This window comes from Pseudophryne corroboree, chromosome 4 (assembly GCF_028390025.1).
Source record: "Pseudophryne corroboree isolate aPseCor3 chromosome 4, aPseCor3.hap2, whole genome shotgun sequence".
NCBI lineage: Eukaryota > Metazoa > Chordata > Amphibia > Anura > Myobatrachidae > Pseudophryne > Pseudophryne corroboree.
Window position 1 is genome coordinate 91,805,864 of NC_086447.1, and position 18,418 is coordinate 91,824,281.

General features: G+C 31.6%; 16 non-coding genes across 16 annotated transcripts; all 16 read left to right on the forward strand.

Moving 5' to 3' along the window:
- Positions 1-763: 763 nt before the first annotated feature.
- TRNAR-UCU (transfer RNA arginine (anticodon UCU)) lies at positions 764-849 on the forward strand. The gene is given in 2 exon segments: positions 764-800; positions 814-849. It is a non-coding gene; the product is annotated as a tRNA-Arg (tRNA).
- A 798-nt stretch (positions 850-1,647) lies between these two features.
- TRNAR-UCU (transfer RNA arginine (anticodon UCU)) lies at positions 1,648-1,733 on the forward strand. The gene is given in 2 exon segments: positions 1,648-1,684; positions 1,698-1,733. It is a non-coding gene; the product is annotated as a tRNA-Arg (tRNA).
- A 1,668-nt stretch (positions 1,734-3,401) lies between these two features.
- TRNAR-UCU (transfer RNA arginine (anticodon UCU)) lies at positions 3,402-3,487 on the forward strand. Its single transcript is given in 2 exon segments — positions 3,402-3,438; positions 3,452-3,487. It is a non-coding gene; the product is annotated as a tRNA-Arg (tRNA).
- Positions 3,488-5,148: 1,661 nt separating this feature from the next.
- TRNAR-UCU (transfer RNA arginine (anticodon UCU)) lies at positions 5,149-5,234 on the forward strand. The gene is given in 2 exon segments: positions 5,149-5,185; positions 5,199-5,234. It is a non-coding gene; the product is annotated as a tRNA-Arg (tRNA).
- A 1,657-nt stretch (positions 5,235-6,891) lies between these two features.
- TRNAR-UCU (transfer RNA arginine (anticodon UCU)) lies at positions 6,892-6,977 on the forward strand. The gene is given in 2 exon segments: positions 6,892-6,928; positions 6,942-6,977. It is a non-coding gene; the product is annotated as a tRNA-Arg (tRNA).
- Positions 6,978-8,633: 1,656 nt separating this feature from the next.
- TRNAR-UCU (transfer RNA arginine (anticodon UCU)) lies at positions 8,634-8,719 on the forward strand. The gene is given in 2 exon segments: positions 8,634-8,670; positions 8,684-8,719. It is a non-coding gene; the product is annotated as a tRNA-Arg (tRNA).
- Positions 8,720-9,491: 772 nt separating this feature from the next.
- TRNAR-UCU (transfer RNA arginine (anticodon UCU)) lies at positions 9,492-9,577 on the forward strand. Its single transcript is given in 2 exon segments — positions 9,492-9,528; positions 9,542-9,577. It is a non-coding gene; the product is annotated as a tRNA-Arg (tRNA).
- An 807-nt stretch (positions 9,578-10,384) lies between these two features.
- On the forward strand, positions 10,385-10,470 carry TRNAR-UCU (transfer RNA arginine (anticodon UCU)). Its single transcript is given in 2 exon segments — positions 10,385-10,421; positions 10,435-10,470. It is a non-coding gene; the product is annotated as a tRNA-Arg (tRNA).
- Positions 10,471-11,242: 772 nt separating this feature from the next.
- Positions 11,243-11,328, forward strand: TRNAR-UCU (transfer RNA arginine (anticodon UCU)). The gene is given in 2 exon segments: positions 11,243-11,279; positions 11,293-11,328. It is a non-coding gene; the product is annotated as a tRNA-Arg (tRNA).
- An 800-nt stretch (positions 11,329-12,128) lies between these two features.
- TRNAR-UCU (transfer RNA arginine (anticodon UCU)) lies at positions 12,129-12,214 on the forward strand. The gene is given in 2 exon segments: positions 12,129-12,165; positions 12,179-12,214. It is a non-coding gene; the product is annotated as a tRNA-Arg (tRNA).
- Positions 12,215-13,870: 1,656 nt separating this feature from the next.
- Positions 13,871-13,956, forward strand: TRNAR-UCU (transfer RNA arginine (anticodon UCU)). Its single transcript is given in 2 exon segments — positions 13,871-13,907; positions 13,921-13,956. It is a non-coding gene; the product is annotated as a tRNA-Arg (tRNA).
- Positions 13,957-14,728: 772 nt separating this feature from the next.
- TRNAR-UCU (transfer RNA arginine (anticodon UCU)) lies at positions 14,729-14,814 on the forward strand. Its single transcript is given in 2 exon segments — positions 14,729-14,765; positions 14,779-14,814. It is a non-coding gene; the product is annotated as a tRNA-Arg (tRNA).
- An 807-nt stretch (positions 14,815-15,621) lies between these two features.
- Positions 15,622-15,707, forward strand: TRNAR-UCU (transfer RNA arginine (anticodon UCU)). Its single transcript is given in 2 exon segments — positions 15,622-15,658; positions 15,672-15,707. It is a non-coding gene; the product is annotated as a tRNA-Arg (tRNA).
- A 772-nt stretch (positions 15,708-16,479) lies between these two features.
- On the forward strand, positions 16,480-16,565 carry TRNAR-UCU (transfer RNA arginine (anticodon UCU)). The gene is given in 2 exon segments: positions 16,480-16,516; positions 16,530-16,565. It is a non-coding gene; the product is annotated as a tRNA-Arg (tRNA).
- Positions 16,566-17,365: 800 nt separating this feature from the next.
- On the forward strand, positions 17,366-17,451 carry TRNAR-UCU (transfer RNA arginine (anticodon UCU)). The gene is given in 2 exon segments: positions 17,366-17,402; positions 17,416-17,451. It is a non-coding gene; the product is annotated as a tRNA-Arg (tRNA).
- Positions 17,452-18,223: 772 nt separating this feature from the next.
- Positions 18,224-18,309, forward strand: TRNAR-UCU (transfer RNA arginine (anticodon UCU)). The gene is given in 2 exon segments: positions 18,224-18,260; positions 18,274-18,309. It is a non-coding gene; the product is annotated as a tRNA-Arg (tRNA).
- The last annotated feature ends 109 nt before the right edge of the window (positions 18,310-18,418 follow it).

The following is an 18,418-nucleotide window of genomic DNA, read 5'->3' on the forward strand; positions in this document are numbered from 1 at the left end:
TTCAAATGTAAACATTTAAAATGTACTTAAAATGATACATAACATAGACATTGTATATGGGAGACCTATACACTATATATACAAAGTAATTATAGGCTGTTGACATAAAAATCATTTAAATGTAAGACCAGTTACAAATCAATTTTAGATACTTTAAATCAATAACTGGTAATAAAAATGTGGATGGTTATTTTTAACCAGCAATGAAAATATTATGTTGAGTCTGCTCACGTAGGAATACAAAGCTTAAAGTGTATCTACAGTACACTCAAAAATCATAAAAAATCCTTAGATGTGTATTACAAATAACCTACACAATTGCTAAAACCTGATATAGGACTTGCACTTGAATACAGCAAGAGGAAGACTCAGACATAGCTGTTGCATTTGGGAGAAATGTTATAAATATCTGACACTCGATAGCCATGTAATTATTATAATATAAATTAATATAAATATCTATACTGGTAAAAATACAAAACCTATATAAATGTTACCAAAATGTTTCTATCTTCAGTTTCTTTGCAACAAACACTCAATCAGACATGGTGCAATTGTCCCCATATTGATTTGCACCTCACACAAAGTGGGAGCTATTTCTGAAATCATTACAAAAATTGTACTCTCACTCTACGATACTCTCTTTACAGCATACTTAAAAAATAGAAAAATAAAAAGATTAGTTTCATCACAGATTGTGTCATTTAAAACATAAGAGTATTCAACACATTGTACTGTTGATACAAAAAAATGATATATCAGTGGCTCTGTGGCGCAATGGATAGCGCATTGGACTTCTAGTAGGTTGTAGTTATTCAAAGGTTGTGGGTTCGAGTCCCACCAGAGTCGTTCTTTAGTTTCAAATGCAAAGATTTAAAGTTTACTTACAATAATACATAACGTAGACATTGTATACAGGAGACTTATTTACTATATATATATATATACAAAGTAATGATAGGCTGGTGACATAAAAATCTTTTCAATGTAAGATCACCAATTACAAATCAATTTTCGATACTTTAAATCAATAACTGCTGATCAAAAATGCTTATTGTTATATTTAACCAGCAACCAAATTCAATGTTGAGTCTGCTCAGCTAGCTATGCAGACCTTGAAGGGTATCTACACTCAAAAAACATTAAATCCTTTTTACCTGTAATCCTTACATGGTTATCGCATATTAGCTAAATAATTGCTTAAACCTGATATAGGACTTGCACTCGAAATCAGCAGCCGGAAAACTCAGACAGGGATGTTGCATTCAAGAGGAATGTTGGAAATATCTGACACAGGTTAGCAACATTATCATTATAGTATGAAATAAGATGAATATCTACACTGTTAAGCACTCTAAACATTAAATACATTTTAGAAAATATTTTGGTCTTTAGTTTGTATTGCAATAAACAGTTACTATTTCACACAGGGTGCAATTGTCCCCACATTTTTTTGCACCTCACACAATGAGGATGCTATTTCTGAAATCAGTATAAAATTTTGGCTCTTACTCTACAATACTCTGTATATACATCCTACTGAAAAAAGAAAGACATAATAGATTTGTTTCATCACAGATTGTAGCTTTTAAAACATGAAAGTATTCTACAAGTTGTACTGTCGATACAAACACTTGCTGATTCAGTGGCTCTGTGGCGCAATGGATAGCGAATTGGACTTCTAGTAGGTTGTAGTTATTCAAAGGTTGTGGGTTCGAGTCCCACCAGAGTCATTCTTTAGCTTCAAATGTAAACATTTAAAATGTACTTAAAATGATACATAACATAGACATTGTATATGGGAGACCTATACACTATATATACAAAGTAATTATAGGCTGTTGACATAAAAATTATTTAAATGTAAGACCAGTTACAAATCAATTTTAGATACTTTAAATCAATAACTGGTAATAAAAATGTGGATGGTTATTTTTAACCAGCAATGAAAATATTATGTTGAGTCTGCTCACGTAGGAATACAAAGCTTAAAGTGTATCTACAGTACACTCAAAAATCATAAAAAATCCTTAGATGGGTATTACAAATAACCTACACAATTGCTAAAACCTGATATAGGACTTGCACTTGAAAACAGCAAGAGGAAGACTTAGACATAGCTGTTGCATTTGGGAGAAATGTTATAAATATCTGACACTCGATAGCCATGTAATTATTATAATATAAATTAATATAAATATCTATACTGGTAAAAATACAAAACCTATATAAATGTTACCAAAATGTTTCTATCTTCAGTTTCTTTGCAACAAACACTCAATCAGACATGGTGCAATTGTCCCCATATTGATTTGCACCTCACACAAAGTGGGAGCTATTTCTGAAATCATTACAAAAATTTTACTCTCACTCTACGATACTCTCTTTACAGCATACTTAAAAAATAGAAAAATAAAAAGATTAGTTTCATCACAGATTGTGTCATTTAAAACATAAGAGTATTCAACACATTGTACTGTTGATACAAAAATATGATACATCAGTGGCTCTGTGGCGCAATGGATAGCGCATTGGACTTCTAGTAGGTTGTAGTTGTTCAAAGGTTGTGGGTTCGAGTCCCACCAGAGTAGTTCTTTAGTTTCAAATGCAAAGATTTAAAGTTTACTTACAATAATACATAACGTAGACATTGTATACAGGAGACTTATTTACTATATATATATATATATATATATATATACAAAGTAATGATAGGCTGGTGACATAAAAATCTTTTCAATGTAAGATCACAAATTACAAATCAATTTTCGATACTTTAAATCAATAACTGCTGATCAAAAATGCTTATTGTTATATTTAACCAGCAACCAAATTCAATGTTGAGTCTGCTCAGCTAGCTATGCAGACCTTGAAGGGTATCTACACTCAAAAAACATTAAATCCTTTTTACCTGTAATCCTTACATGGTTATAACATATTAGCTAAATAATTGCTTAAACCTGATATAGGACTTGCACTCGAAATCAGCAGCCGGAAAACTCAGACAGGGATGTTGCATTCAAGAGGAATGTTGGAAATATCTGACACAGGTTAGCAACATTATCATTATAGTATGAAATAAGATGAATATCTACACTGTTAAGCACTCTAAATATTAAATACATTTTAGAAAATATTTTGGTCTTTAGTTTGTATTGCAGTAAACAGTTACTATTTCACACAGGGTGCAATTGTCCCCACATTTTTTTGCACCTCACATAATGAGGATGCTATTTCTGAAATCAGTATAAAATTTTGGCTCTTACTCTACAATACTCTGTATATACATCCTACTAAAAAAAGAAAGACATAATAGATTTGTTTCATCACAGATTGTAGCTTTTAAAACTTGAAAGTATTCTACAAGTTGTACTGTCGATACAAACACTTGCTGCTTCAGTGGCTCTGTGGCGCAATGGATAGCGCATTGGACTTCTCGTAGGTTGTAGTTATTCAAAGGTTGTGGGTTCGAGTCCCACCAGAGTCATTCTTTAGCTTCAAATGCAAACATTTAAAATTTACTTAAAATGATACATAACATAGACATTGTATATGGGAGACCTATATACTATATATACAAAGTAATTATAGGCTGTTGACGTAAAAATCATTTAAATGTAAGACCAGTTACAAATCAATTTTAGATACTTTAAATCAATAACTGGTAATAAAAATGTGGATGGCTATTTTTAACCAGCAATGAAAATATTATGTTGAGTCTGCTCACGTAGGAATACAAAGCTTAAAGTGTATCTACAGTACACTCAAAAATCATAAAAAATCCTTAGATGTGTATTACAAATAACCTACACAATTGCTAAAACCTGATATAGGACTTGCACTTGAAAACAGCAAGAGGAAGACTCAGACATAGCTGTTGCATTTGGGAGAAATGTTATAAATATCTGACACTCGATAGCCATGTAATTATTATAATATAAATTAATATAAATAGCTATACTGGTAAAAATACAAAACCTATATAAATGTTACCAAAATGTTTCTATCTTCAGTTTCTTTGCAACAAACACTCAATCAGACATGGTGCAATTGTCCCCATATTGATTTGCACCTCACACAAAGTGGGAGCTATTTCTGAAATCATTACAAAAATTTTACTCTCACTCTACGATACTCTCTTTACAGCATACTTAAAAAATAGAAAAATAAAAAGATTAGTTTCATCACAGATTGTGTCATTTAAAACATAAGAGTATTCAACACATTGTACTGTTGATACAAAAATATGATACATCAGTGGCTCTGTGGCGCAATGGATAGCGCATTGGACTTCTAGTAGGTTGTAGTTATTCAAAGGTTGTGGGTTTGAGTCCCACCAAAGTAGTTCTTTAGTTTCAAATGCAAAGATTTAAAGTTTACTTACAATAATACATAACATAGACATTGTATACAGGAGACTTATTTACTATATATATATATATATATACAAAGTAATGATAGGCTGGTGACATAAAAATCTTTTCAATGTAAGATCACCAATTACAAATCAATTTTCCATACTTTAAATCAATAACTGCTGATCAAAAATGCTTATTGTTATATTTAACCAGCAACCAAATTCAATGTTGAGTCTGCTCAGCTAGCTATGCAGACCTTGAAGGGTATCTACACTCAAAAAACATTAAATCCTTTTTACCTGTAATCCTTACATGGTTATCACATATTAGCTAAATAATTGCTTAAACCTGATATAGGACTTGCACTCGAAATCAGCAGCCGGAAAACTCAGACAGGGATGTTGCATTCAAGAGGAATGTTGGAAATATCTGACACAGGTTAGCAACATTATCATTATAGTATGAAATAAGATGAATATCTACACTGTTAAGCACTCTAAACATTAAATACATTTTAGAAAATATTTTGGTCTTTAGTTTGTATTGCAATAAACAGTTACTATTTCACACAGGGTGCAATAGTCCCCACATTTTTTTGCACCTCACACAATGAGGATGCTATTTCTGAAATCAGTATAAAATTTTGGCTCTTACTCTACAATACTCTGTATATACATCCTACTAAAAAAAAGAAAGACATAATAGATTTGTTTCATCACAGATTGTAGCTTTTAAAACATGAAAGTATTCTACAAGTTGTACTGTCGATACAAACGCTTGCTACTGCAGTGGCTCTGTAGCGCAATGGATAGCGCATTGGACTTCTAGTAGGTTGTAGTTATTCAGAGGTTGTGGGTTCGAGTCCCACCAGAGTCATTCTTTAGCTTCAAATGCAAACATTTAAAATTTACTTAAAATGATACATAACATAGACATTGTATATGGGAGACCTATATACTATATATACAAAGTAATTATAGGCTGTTGACGTAAAAATCATTTAAATGTAAGACCAGTTACAAATCAATTTTAGATACTTTAAATCAATAACTGGTAATAAAAATGTGGATGGCTATTTTTAACCAGCAATGAAAATATTATGTTGAGTCTGCTCACGTAGGAATACAAAGCTTAAAGTGTATCTACAGTACACTCAAAAATCATAAAAAATCCTTAGATGTGTATTACAAATAACCTACACAATTGCTAAAACCTGATATAGGACTTGCACTTGAAAACAGCAAGAGGAAGACTCAGACATAGCTGTTGCATTTGGGAGAAATGTTATAAATATCTGACACTCGGTAGCCATGTAATTATTATAATATAAATTAATATAAATATCTATACTGGTAAAAATACAAAACCTATATAAATGTTACCAAAATGTTTCTATCTTCAGTTTCTTTGCAACAAACACTCAATCAGACATGGTGCAATTGTCCCCATATTGATTTGCACCTCACACAAAGTGGGAGCTATTTCTGAAATCATTACAAAAATTTTACTCTCACTCTACGATACTCTCTTTACAGCATACTTAAAAAATAGAAAAATAAAAAGATTAGTTTCATCACAGATTGTGTCATTTAAAACATAAGAGTATTCAACACATTGTACTGTTGATAAAAAAATATGATACATCAGTGGCTCTGTGGCGCAATGGATAGCGCATTGGACTTCTAGTAGGTTGTAGTTATTCAAAGGTTGTGGGTTTGAGTCCCACCAAAGTAGTTCTTTAGTTTCAAATGCAAAGATTTAAAGTTTACTTACAATAATACATAACGTAGACATTGTATACAGGAGACTTATTTACTATATATATATATATACAAAGTAATGATAGGCTGGTGACATAAAAATCTTTTCAATGTAAGATCACCAATTACAAATCAATTTTCCATACTTTAAATCAATAACTGCTGATCAAAAATGCTTATTGTTATATTTAACCAGCAACCAAATTCAATGTTGAGTCTGCTCAGCTAGCTATGCAGACCTTGAAGGGTATCTACACTCAAAAAACATTAAATCCTTTTTACCTGTAATCCTTACATGGTTATCACATATTAGCTAAATAATTGCTTAAACCTGATATAGGACTTGCACTCGAAATCAGCAGCCGGAAAACTCAGACAGGGATGTTGCATTCAAGAGGAATGTTGGAAATATCTGACACAGGTTAGCAACATTATCATTATAGTTTGAAATAAGATGAATATCTACACTGTTAAGCACTCTAAACATTAAATACATTTTAGAAAATATTTTGGTCTTTAGTTTGTATTGCAATAAACAGTTACTATTTCACACAGGGTGCAATAGTCCCCACATTTTTTTGCACCTCACACAATGAGGATGCTATTTCTGAAATCAGTATAAAATTTTGGCTCTTACTCTACAATACTCTGTATATACATCCTACTAAAAAAAAGAAAGACATAATAGATTTGTTTCATCACAGATTGTAGCTTTTAAAACATGAAAGTATTCTACAAGTTGTACTGTCGATACAAACGCTTGCTACTTCAGTGGCTCTGTAGCGCAATGGATAGCGCATTGGACTTCTAGTAGGTTGTAGTTATTCAAAGGTTGTGGGTTCGAGTCCCACCAGAGTCATTCTTTAGCTTCAAATGCAAACATTTAAAATTTACTTAAAATGATACATAACATAGACATTGTATATGGGAGACCTATATACTATATATACAAAGTAATTATAGGCTGTTGACATAAAAATCATTTAAATGTAAGACCAGTTACAAATCAATTTTAGATACTTTAAATCAATAACTGGTAATAAAAATGTGGATGGCTATTTTTAACCAGCAATGAAAATATTATGTTGAGTCTGCTCACGTAGGAATACAAAGCTTAAAGTGTATCTACAGTACACTCAAAAATCTTAAAAAAATCCTTAGATGTGTATTACAAATAACCTACACAATTGCTAAAACCTGATATAGGACTTGCACTTGAAAACAGCAAGAGGAAGACTCAGACATAGCTGTTGCATTTGGGAGAAATGTTATAAATATCTGACACTCGATAGCCATGTAATTATTATAATATAAATTAATATAAATATCTATACTGGTAAAAATATAAAACCTATATAAATGTTACCAAAATGTTTCTATCTTCAGTTTCTTTGCAACAAACACTCAATCAGACATGGTGCAATTGTCCCCATATTGATTTGCACCTCACACAAAGTGGGAGCTATTTCTGAAATCATTACAAAAATTTTACTCTCACTCTACGATACTCTCTTTACAGCATACTTAAAAAATAGAAAAATAAAAAGATTAGTTTCATAACAGATTGTGTCATTTAAAACATAAGAGTATTCAACACATTGTACTGTTGATACAAAAATATGATACATCAGTGGCTCTGTGGCGCAATGGATAGCGCATTGGACTTCTAGTAGGTTGTAGTTATTCAAAGGTTGAGGTTCGAGTCCCACCAGAGTCGTTCTTTAGTTTCAAATGCAAAGATTTAAAGTTTACTTACAATAATACATAACGTAGACATTGTATACAGGAGACTTATTTACTATATATATATATATACAAAGTAATGATAGGCTGGTGACATAAAAATCTTTTCAATGTAAGATCACCAATTACAAATCAATTTTCGATACTTTAAATCAATAACTGCTGATCAAAAATGCTTATTGTTATATTTAACCAGCAACCAAATTCAATGTTGAGTCTGCTCAGCTAGCTATGCAGACCTTGAAGGGTATCTACACTCAAAAAACATTAAATCCTTTTTACCGGTAATCCTTACATGGTTATCACATATTAGCTAAATAATTGCTTAAACCTGATATAGGACTTGCACTCGAAATCAGCAGCCAGAAAACTCAGACAGGGATGTTGCATTCAAGAGGAATGTTGGAAATATCTGACACAGGTTAGCAACATTATCATTATAGTATGAAATAAGATGAATATCTACACTGTTAAGCACTCTAAACATTAAATACATTTTAGAAAATATTTTGGTCTTTAGTTTGTATTGCAATAAACAGTTACTATTTCACACAGGGTGCAATTGTCCCCACATTTTTTTGCACCTCACACAATGAGGATGCTATTTCTGAAATCAGTATAACATTTTGGCTCTTACTCTACAATACTCTGTATATACATCCTACTGAAAAAAGAAAGACATAATAGATTTGTTTCATCACAGATTGTAGCTTTTAAAACATGAAAGTATTCTACAAGTTGTACTGTCGATACAAACACTTGCTGCTTCAGTGGCTCTGTGGTGCAATGGATAGCGCATTGGACTTCTAGTAGGTTGTAGTTATTCAAAGGTTGTGGGTTCGAGTCCCACCAGAGTCATTCTTTAGCTTCAAATGTAAACATTTAAAATGTACTTAAAATGATACATAACATAGACATTGTATATGGGAGACCTATACACTATATATACAAAGTAATTATAGGCTGTTGACATAAAAATCATTTAAATGTAAGACCAGTTACAAATCAATTTTAGATACTTTAAATCAATAACTGGTAATAAAAATGTGGATGGTTATTTTTAACCAGCAATGAAAATATTATGTTGAGTCTGCTCACGTAGGAATACAAAGCTTAAAGTGTATCTACAGTACACTCAAAAATCATAAAAAATCCTTAGATGTGTATTACAAATAACCTACACAATTGCTAAAACCTGATATAGGACTTGCACTTGAATACAGCAAGAGGAAGACTCAGACATAGCTGTTGCATTTGGGAGAAATGTTATAAATATCTGACACTCGATAGCCATGTAATTATTATAATATAAATTAATATAAATATCTATACTGGTAAAAATACAAAACCTATATAAATGTTACCAAAATGTTTCTATGTTCAGTTTCTTTGCAACAAACACTCAATCAGACATGGTGCAAATGTCCCCATATTGATTTGCACCTCACACAAAGTGGGAGCTATTTCTGAAATCATTACAAAAATTGTACTCTCACTCTACGATACTCTCTTTACAGCATACTTAAAAAATAGAAAAATAAAAAGATTAGTTTCATCACAGATTGTGTCATTTAAAACATAAGAGTATTCAACACATTGTACTGTTGATACAAAAAAATGATATATCAGTGGCTCTGTGGCGCAATGGATAGCGCATTGGACTTCTAGTAGGTTGTAGTTATTCAAAGGTTGTGGGTTCGAGTCCCACCAGAGTCGTTCTTTAGTTTCAAATGCAAAGATTTAAAGTTTACTTACAATAATACATAACGTAGACATTGTATACAGGAGACTTATTTACTATATATATATATATATATATATACAAAGTAATGATAGGCTGGTGACATAAAAATCTTTTCAATGTAAGATCACCAATTACAAATCAATTTTCGATACTTTAAATCAATAACTGCTGATCAAAAATGCTTATTGTTATATTTAACCAGCAACCAAATTCAATGTTGAGTCTGCTCAGCTAGCTATGCAGACCATGAAGGGTATCTACACTCAAAAAACATTAAATCCTTTTTACCTGTAATCCTTACATGGTTATCGCATATTAGCTAAATAATTGCTTAAACCTGATATAGGACTTGCACTCGAAATCAGCAGCCGGAAAACTCAGACAGGGATGTTGCATTCAAGAGGAATGTTGGAAATATCTGACACAGGTTAGCAACATTATCATTATAGTATGAAATAAGATGAATATCTACACTGTTAAGCACTCTAAACATTAAATACATTTTAGAAAATATTTTGGTCTTTAGTTTGTATTGCAATAAACAGTTACTATTTCACACAGGGTGCAATTGTCCCCACATTTTTTTTGCACCTCACACAATGAGGATGCTATTTCTGAAATCAGTATAAAATTTTTGCTCTTACTCTACAATACTCTGTATATACATCCTACTGAAAAAAGAAAGACATAATAGATTTGTTTCATCACAGATTGTAGCTTTTAAAACATGAAAGTATTCTACAAGTTGTACTGTCGATACAAACACCTGCTGATTCAGTGGCTCTGTGGCGCAATGGATAGCGAATTGGACTTCTAGTAGGTTATAGTTATTCAAAGGTTGTGGGTTCGAGTCCCACCAGAGTCATTCTTTAGCTTCAAATGTAAACATTTAAAATGTACTTAAAATGATACATAACATAGACATTGTATATGGGAGACCTATACACTATATATACAAAGTAATTATAGGCTGTTGACATAAAAATTATTTAAATGTAAGACCAGTTACAAATCAATTTTAGATACTTTAAATCAATAACTGGTAATAAAAATGTGGATGGTTATTTTTAACCAGCAATGAAAATATTATGTTGAGTCTGCTCACGTAGGAATACAAAGCTTAAAGTGTATCTACAGTACACTCAAAAATCATAAAAAATCCTTAGATGGGTATTACAAATAACCTACACAATTGCTAAAACCTGATATAGGACTTGCACTTGAAAACAGCAAGAGGAAGACTCAGACATAGCTGTTGCATTTGGGAGAAATGTTATAAATATCTGACACTCGATAGCCATGTAATTATTATAATATAAATTAATATAAATATCTATACTGGTAAAAATACAAAACCTATATAAATGTTACCAAAATGTTTCTATCTTCAGTTTCTTTGCAACAAACACTCAATCAGACATGGTGCAATTGTCCCCATATTGATTTGCACCTCACACAAAGTGGGAGCTATTTCTGAAATCATTACAAAAATTTTACTCTCACTCTACGATACTCTCTTTACAGCATACTTAAAAAATAGAAAAATAAAAAGATTAGTTTCATCACAGATTGTGTCATTTAAAACATAAGAGTATTCAACACATTGTACTGTTGATACAAAAACATGATACATCAGTGGCTCTGTGGCGCAATGGATAGCGCATTGGACTTCTAGTAGGTTGTAGTTATTCAAAGGTTGTGGGTTCGAGTCCCACCAGAGTAGTTCTTTAGTTTCAAATGCAAAGATTTAAAGTTTACTTACAATAATACATAACGTAGACATTGTATACAGGAGACTTATTTACTATATATATATATATATACAAAGTAATGATAGGCTGGTGACATAAAAATCTTTTCAATGTAAGATCACAAATTACAAATCAATTTTCGATACTTTAAATCAATAACTGCTGATCAAAAATGCTTATTGTTATATTTAACCAGCAACCAAATTCAATGTTGAGTCTGCTCAGCTAGCTATGCAGACCTTGAAGGGTATCTACACTCAAAAAACATTAAATCCTTTTTACCTGTAATCCTTACATGGTTATAACATATTAGCTAAATAATTGCTTAAACCTGATATAGGACTTGCACTCGAAATCAGCAGCCGGAAAACTCAGACAGGGATGTTGCATTCAAGAGGAATGTTTGAAATATCTGACACAGGTTAGCAACATTATCATTATAGTATGAAATAAGATGAATATCTACACTGTTAAGCACTCTAAACATTAAATACATTTTAGAAAATATTTTGGTCTTTAGTTTGTATTGCAATAAACAGTTACTATTTCACACAGGGTGCAATTGTCCCCACATTTTTTTGCACCTCACACAATGAGGATGCTATTTCTGAAATCAGTATAAAATTTTGGCTCTTACTCTACAATACTCTGTATATACATCCTACTGAAAAAAGAAAGACATAATAGATTTGTTTCATCACAGATTGTAGCTTTTAAAACATGAAAGTATTCTACAAGTTGTACTGTCGATACAAACACTTGCTACTTCAGTGGCTCTGTAGCGCAATGGATAGCGCATTGGACTTCTAGTAGGTTGTAGTTATTCAAAGGTTGTGGGTTCGAGTCCCACCAGAGTCATTCTTTAGCTTCAAATGCAAACATTTAAAATTTACTTAAAATGATACATAACATAGACATTGTATATGGGAGACCTATATACTATATATACAAAGTAATTATAGGCTGTTGACATAAAAATCATTTAAATGTAAGACCAGTTACAAATCAATTTTAGATACTTTAAATCAATAACTGGTAATAAAAATGTGGATGGCTATTTTTAACCAGCAATGAAAATATTATGTTGAGTCTGCTCACGTAGGAATACAAAGCTTAAAGTGTATCTACAGTACACTCAAAAATCTTAAAAAAATCCTTAGATGTGTATTACAAATAACCTACACAATTGCTAAAACCTGATATAGGACTTGCACTTGAAAACAGCAAGAGGAAGACTCAGACATAGCTGTTGCATTTGGGAGAAATGTTATAAATATCTGACACTCGATAGCCATGTAATTATTATAATATAAATTAATATAAATATCTATACTGGTAAAAATATAAAACCTATATAAATGATACCAAAATGTTTCTATCTTCAGTTTCTTTGCAACAAACACTCAATCAGACATGGTGCAATTGTCCCCATATTGATTTGCACCTCACACAAAGTGGGAGCTATTTCTGAAATCATTACAAAAATTTTACTCTCACTCTACGATACTCTCTTTACAGCATACTTAAAAAATAGAAAAATAAAAAGATTAGTTTCATAACAGATTGTGTCATTTAAAACATAAGAGTATTCAACACATTGTACTGTTGATACAAAAATATGATACATCAGTGGCTCTGTGGCGCAATGGATAGCGCATTGGACTTCTAGTAGGTTGTAGTTATTCAAAGGTTGAGGTTCGAGTCCCACCAGAGTCGTTCTTTAGTTTCAAATGCAAAGATTTAAAGTTTACTTACAATAATTCATAACGTAGACATTGTATACAGGAGACTTATTTACTATATATATATATATACAAAGTAATGATAGGCTGGTGACATAAAAATCTTTTCAATGTAAGATCACCAATTACAAATCAATTTTCGATACTTTAAATCAATAACTGCTGATCAAAAATGCTTATTGTTATATTTAACCAGCAACCAAATTCAATGTTGAGTCTGCTCAGCTAGCTATGCAGACCTTGAAGGGTATCTACACTCAAAAAACATTAAATCCTTTTTACCGGTAATCCTTACATGGTTATCACATATTAGCTAAATAATTGCTTAAACCTGATATAGGACTTGCACTCGAAATCAGCAGCCAGAAAACTCAGACAGGGATGTTGCATTCAAGAGGAATGTTGGAAATATCTGACACAGGTTAGCAACATTATCATTATAGTATGAAATAAGATGAATATCTACACTGTTAAGCACTCTAAACATTAAATACATTTTAGAAAATATTTTGGTCTTTAGTTTGTATTGCAATAAACAGTTACTATTTCACACAGGGTGCAATTGTCCCCACATTTTTTTGCACCTCACACAATGAGGATGCTATTTCTGAAATCAGTATAACATTTTGGCTCTTACTCTACAATACTCTGTATATACATCCTACTGAAAAAAGAAAGACATAATAGATTTGTTTCATCACAGATTGTAGCTTTTAAAACATGAAAGTATTCTACAAGTTGTACTGTCGATACAAACACTTGCTGCTTCAGTGGCTCTGTGGCGCAATGGATAGCGCATTGGACTTCTAGTAGGTTGTAGTTATTCAAAGGTTGTGGGTTCGAGTCCCACCAGAGTCATTCTTTAGCTTCAAATGTAAACATTTAAAATGTACTTAAAATGATACATAACATAGACATTGTATATGGGAGACCTATACACTATATATACAAAGTAATTATAGGCTGTTGACATAAAAATCATTTAAATGTAAGACCAGTTACAAATCAATTTTAGATACTTTAAATCAATAACTGGTAATAAAAATGTGGATGGTTATTTTTAACCAGCAATGAAAATATTATGTTGAGTCTGCTCACGTAGGAATACAAAGCTTAAAGTGTATCTACAGTACACTCAAAAATCATAAAAAATCCTTAGATGTGAATTACAAATAACCTACACAATTGCTAAAACCTGATATAGGACTTGCACTTGAATACAGCAAGAGGAAGACTCAGACATAGCTGTTGCATTTGGGAGAAATGTTATAAATATCTGACACTCGATAGCCATGTAATTATTATAATATAAATTAATATAAATATCTATACTGGTAAAAATACAAAACCTATATAAATGTTACCAAAATGTTTCTATGTTCAGTTTCTTTGCAACAAACACTCAATCAGACATGGTGCAAATGTCCCCATATTGATTTGCACCTCACACAAAGTGGGAGCTATTTCTGAAATCATTACAAAAATTGTACTCTCACTCTACGATACTCTCTTTACAGCATACTTAAAAAATAGAAAAATAAAAAGATTAGTTTCATCACAGATTGTGTCATTTAAAACATAAGATTATTCAACACATTGTACTGTTGATACAAAAAAATGATATATCAGTGGCTCTGTGGCGCAATGGATAGCGCATTGGACTTCTAGTAGGTTGTAGTTATTCAAAGGTTGTGGGTTCGAGTCCCACCAGAGTCGTTCTTTAGTTTCAAATGCAAAGATTTAAATTTTACTTACAATAATACATAACGTAGACATTGTATACAGGAGACTTATTTACTATATATATATATATATATATATACAAAGTAATGATAGGCTGGTGACATAAAAATCTTTTCAATGTAAGATCACCAATTACAAATCAATTTTCGATACTTTAAATCAATAACTGCTGATCAAAAATGCTTATTGTTATATTTAACCAGCAACCAAATTCAATGTTGAGTCTGCTCAGCTAGCTATGCAGACCTTGAAGGGTATCTACACTCAAAAAACATTAAATCCTTTTTACCTGTAATCCTTACATGGTTATCGCATATTAGCTAAATAATTGCTTAAACCTGATATAGGACTTGCACTCGAAATCAGCAGCCGGAAAACTCAGACAGGGATGTTGCATTCAAGAGGAATGTTGGAAATATCTGACACAGGTTAGCAACATTATCATTATAGTATGAAATAAGATGAATATCTACACTGTTAAGCACTCTAAACATTAAATACATTTTAGAAAATATTTTGGTCTTTAGTTTGTATTGCAATAAACAGTTACTATTTCACACAGGGTGCAATTGTCCCCACATTTTTTTTGCACCTCACACAATGAGGATGCTATTTCTGAAATCAGTATAAAATTTTGGCTCTTACTCTACAATACTCTGTATATACATCCTACTGAAAAAAGAAAGACATAATAGATTTGTTTCATCACAGATTGTAGCTTTTAAAACATGAAAGTATTCTACAAGTTGTACTGTCGATACAAACATTTGCTGATTCAGTGGCTCTGTGGCGCAATGGATAGCGAATTGGACTTCTAGTAGGTTGTAGTTATTCAAAGGTTGTGGGTTCGAGTCCCACCAGAGTCATTCTTTAGCTTCAAATGTAAACATTTAAAATGTACTTAAAATGATACATAACATAGACATTGTATATGGGAGACCTATACACTATATATACAAAGTAATTATAGGCTGTTGACATAAAAATTATTTAAATGTAAGACCAGTTACAAATCAATTTTAGATACTTTAAATCAATAACTGGTAATAAAAATGTGGATGGTTATTTTTAACCAGCAATGAAAATATTATGTTGAGTCTGCTCACGTAGGAATACAAAGCTTAAAGTGTATCTACAGTACACTCAAAAATCATAAAAAATCCTTAGATGGGTATTACAAATAACCTACACAATTGCTAAAACCTGATATAGGACTTGCACTTGAAAACAGCAAGAGGAAGACTCAGACATAGCTGTTGCATTTGGGAGAAATGTTATAAATATCTGACACTCGATAGCCATGTAATTATTATAATATAAATTAATATAAATATCTCTACTGGTAAAAATACAAAACCTATATAAATGTTACCAAAATGTTTCTATCTTCAGTTTCTTTGCAACAAACACTCAATCAGACATGGTGCAATTGTCCCCATATTGATTTGCACCTCACACAAAGTGGGAGCTATTTCTGAAATCATTACAAAAATTTTACTCTCACTCTACGATACTCTCTTTACAGCATACTTAAAAAATAGAAAAATAAAAAGATTAGTTTCATCACAGATTGTGTCATTTAAAACATAAGAGTATTCAACACATTGTACTGTTGATACAAAAATATGATACATCAGTGGCTCTGTGGCGCAATGGATAGCGCATTGGACTTCTAGTAGGTTGTAGTTATTCAAAGGTTGTGGGTTCGAGTCCCACCAGAGTAGTTCTTTAGTTTCAAATGCAAAGATTTAAAGTTTACTTACAATAATACATAACGTAGACATTGTATACAGGAGACTTATTTACTATATATATATATATATACAAAGTAATGATAGGCTGGTGACATAAAAATCTTTTCAATGTAAGATCACAAATTACAAATCAATTTTCGATACTTTAAATCAATAACTGCTGATCAAAAATGCTTATTGTTATATTTAACCAGCAACCAAATTCAATGTTGAGTCTGCTCAGCTAGCTATGCAGACCTTGAAGGGTATCTACACTCAAAAAACATTAAATCCTTTTTACCTGTAATCCTTACATGGTTATAACATATTAGCTAAATAATTGCTTAAACCTGATATAGGACTTGCACTCGAAATCAGCAGCCGGAAAACTCAGACAGGGATGTTGCATTCAAGAGGAATGTTGGAAATATCTGACACAGGTTAGCAACATTATCATTATAGTATGAAATAAGATGAATATCTACACTGTTAAGCACTCTAAATATTAAATACATTTTAGAAAATATTTTGGTCTTTAGTTTGTATTGCAATAAACAGTTACTATTTCACACAGGGTGCAATTGTCCCCACATTTTTTTGCACCTCACACAATGAGGATGCTATTTCTGAAATCAGTATAAAATTTTGGCTCTTACTCTACAATACTCTGTATATACATCCTACTAAAAAAAGAAAGACATAATAGATTTGTTTCATCACAGATTGTAGCTTTTAAAACTTGAAAGTATTCTACAAGTTGTACTGTCGATACAAACGCTTGCTGCTTCAGTGGCTCTGTGGCGCAATGGATAGCGCATTGGACTTCTCGTAGGTTGTAGTTATTCAAAGGTTGTGGGTTCGAGTCCCACCAGAGTCATTCTTTAGCTTCAAATGCAAACATTTAAAATTTACTTAAAATGATACATAACATAGACATTGTATATGGGAGACCTATATACTATATATACAAAGTAATTATAGGCTGTTGGCATAAAAATCATTTAAATGTAAGACCAGTTACAAATCAATTTTAGATACTTTAAATCAATAACTGGTAATAAAAATGTGGATGGCTATTTTTAACCAGCAATGAAAATATTATGTTGAGTCTGCTCACGTAGGAATACAAAGCTTAAAGTGTATCTACAGTACACTCAAAAATCATAAAAAATCCTTAGATGTGTATTACAAATAACCTACACAATTGCTAAAACCTGATATAGGACTTGCACTTGAAAACAGCAAGAGGAAGACTCAGACATAGCTGTTGCATTTGGGAGAAATTTTATAAATATCTGACACTCGATAGCCATGTAATTATTATAATATAAATTAATATAAATATCTATACTGGTAAAAATACAAAACCTATATAAATGTTACCAAAATGTTTCTATCTTCAGTTTCTTTGCAACAAACACTCAATCAGACATGGTGCAATTGTCCCCATATTGATTTGCACCTCACACAAAGTGGGAGCTATTTCTGAAATCATTCCAAAAATTTTACTCTCACTCTACGATACTCTCTTTACAGCATACTTAAAAAATAGAAAAATAAAAAGATTAGTTTCATCACAGATTGTGTCATTTAAAACATAAGAGTATTCAACACATTGTACTGTTGATACAAAAATATGACACATCAGTGGCTCTGTGGCGCAATGGATAGGGCATTGGACTTCTAGTAGGTTGTAGTTATTCAAAGGTTGTGGGTTCGAGTCCCACTAGAGTCGTTCTTTAGTTTCAAATGCAAAGATTTAAAGTTTACTTACAATAATACATAACGTAGACATTGTATACAGGAGACTTATTTACTATATATATATATATATATATATACAA